The sequence below is a fragment of the Amphimedon queenslandica genome, unplaced genomic scaffold (assembly GCF_000090795.2).
Source record: "Amphimedon queenslandica unplaced genomic scaffold, v1.1 AMPQUscaffold_8501_Cont19555, whole genome shotgun sequence".
Taxonomy (NCBI): Eukaryota; Metazoa; Porifera; class Demospongiae; order Haplosclerida; family Niphatidae; genus Amphimedon; species Amphimedon queenslandica.
The window spans coordinates 1-2593 of NW_003551222.1; the positions used below are offsets into that span (position 1 = coordinate 1).

Consider the following 2593-nt stretch of genomic DNA (forward strand, 5'->3'; position numbering starts at 1 on the left):
ACATTCCTTACTGTATAAAATAGCCTACACATAAAGGACACCTCTGTGTAACAGAGACACTTTCTTGCCCCAAAGTGTCCATTATATAGAGGCTACACTGTACATGTACATGTAAATATGAAGGATGTCTACAATTGCGTGTACTAAAGGGATTCAGACAGTTTTGTATGTACATTATCATTTTTTGATAATAACAACAATAGCAACATTACTTTTGTTATAATGTATAGTAACAACAATAATGATAAAAACAACAATAATATTATTTTCATTAAAGGTCAATTGGTGAGGCGACAATGAATATCATTCGTGGTAACACAAAACCAGTCAACATCATCAAATTGCAGGTTTGATTATACATGTACAGGTAGAACATTTGCACAGTACATTAGAATGCATACAACCTTTCCCACAGGATTTTGGCATAGTGCCCATGCAGCTTCTTGTGAGTGGATTACCAAATTATTAAGAGCTTGGCTTAACAAAATCACAAGAACAGAATCCTCAATTTTTATAACTTTTGAGCTGATTTTGATTCAGATTGAATTTTATGAAATTTGCCTTAAAATCAGGCCAAAAACACTGTACTACAGGGACTTTGGCCAAAATGGCTAAGAGAGAATTCTCCATTTTAAAAATATTGGGCCCTTTCAGAGCTAATTTGAAATAATTTGTCGTCTTTTGTTTTTATTCTTATAGCCAGAGAAAGGGAAGACCCTGTATGCTGTTAGCTCAGTGAAGTGGGGAGTAGTACACGATGCTGAGATTAATAAGAACAGGTAGAGAAAGATGGAGGAGGGAGGGAGGGGGAGAGAGAAAGGAGGGAGGGAGAGAGAGAGGGGGGAGAGAGAGGAGGAAAAAGATGTACAATGTATAGAAGAAAGAATGTTAAGATTAGAATACCTTTTCATTAATTTTTAGCTGGAGGTTGTTTGGTTTGTTTAGGACGTTTCTCTCTTACACCAGCACAGCAGTTAGGGTATGTTACTGAATTACATGTACATGTACTATTAGCTACTTTCTATACAGCATAAATAAAGCGACGGTCACAGTAATTAACTGTAACATAGTTTAGTAAAATAGTAGCTACTGATTTGGAAATTTTCATGTTCAACCCTTGCGTTACGCCATATATTACAGGCACTCCCTGTGTCTGTGCAATTTACTGAAGCAAGATTTCAGTTCCTTTTATAGTAATAAGCAGCAGCTGCTGCTCCTGGTAGTACGCACCTTGCATTTTCTTGGTAAGTAGATACTCATGCATGTAATTTAATGTTGTTCAACTCATGTTTAACTATTATCACAATTAATCTGCAATAGCTACTTTTGTCAAAATATAATACATTAATAAGAAAGAAATAGCAACTATAAAGATAAGCCACTGGATGAAAAAATTAATTTACACACAAATCTACTTCACTACTTCACATAAATGTCACAACTACTCTATGCACTGGACTATACTTCTACTACTAGCAATTGAATGCACACTGTAACTAAAAGTTTTCAAAGGTAACCAGACAATGTTATAGTCAGACACACACACACACGCACTTCACTACTTAACATAAATCTCATAATAACTAACAGGACTGTCTTCATCAATATAATTAGCACAGACCCTCAACTCAATATAGTCAGTAGTGGTATTGCTACCATAGTCTCTGTGAAACCATGGGATACCAGGAGCATTACAACAAGGTGATTCAAGAGAACCACAACCTTGACCATCCCAGAGTGGATCAGATGTGTAGAATATGTTAGTCCAGTTAATAGCTTGATTACCAGACTCACAGAAATAATGGCTTCCTACAAAAGATGGGACAGTCTGGGAGCTCCCTGTTGAACATGGACACAAGAATTGTGGATTAATGTCATAAGAGTTCATGAAACCATTTGCTAGTGTCCAGACATGTTGACAAGGAGACCCACGAGTGATACTAACACCATCAACATAATAAGAATTGATATCATTTGGTCCAATGAAAGCATCTGGTGAATGATATTGATATCCTGCTACTCTACCAAATTAAATTAAGAAGAGAAGAGACACTAGCTACTCCAGACATCATTTTCATGCTAAGTAAAAACACTAAACACAACCCCAAAAACTTGTTTTGACAAAAATTTGTATTCTTAAACCATGAAAGTAAAAAAAGGAGTTTACATATGCAGAAAATAACAACATAACTAATAGCTAAAATCACTAACATAATTCTATCTATGAGATACAAATTTTAAGTATAAATGGTATAATAGCCTGAAAAGATGTAGACTAATTCTACTTGATGTAAATCTCATAATAACTAACAGGAGCATCATCATTATTTGTTCCTTCATCTCCACAGACCCTCAACTCAATATAGTCAGTAGTGGTAGTGCTACCATAGTCTCTGTGAAACCATGGGATACCAGGAACATTACAACAAGACGATTCCAGGCCAGTACATCCTTGACCATCCCAGAGTGGATCAAATGTGTAGAGAATTTGTAATATGCTAGTGCCTGGAGTACCAGCCTCACAAAAGTAATTGTTACCAACAAAAGACTGTGGACTAGTACCACCAGCACAAGGACAAATGTTAATACTATC

The 2593-nt window shown here is 35.8% G+C and overlaps 1 long non-coding RNA gene across 1 annotated transcript; it reads left to right on the plus strand.

Annotated features, from left to right (window-relative positions):
* Nucleotides 1-274: 274 nt before the first annotated feature.
* On the plus strand, nt 275-984 carry LOC109591295 (uncharacterized). The gene is made up of 3 exons (XR_002189750.1): nt 275-347; nt 700-779; nt 922-984. It is a non-coding gene; the product is annotated as an uncharacterized LOC109591295 (long non-coding RNA).
* Nucleotides 985-2593: the final 1609 nt, after the last annotated feature.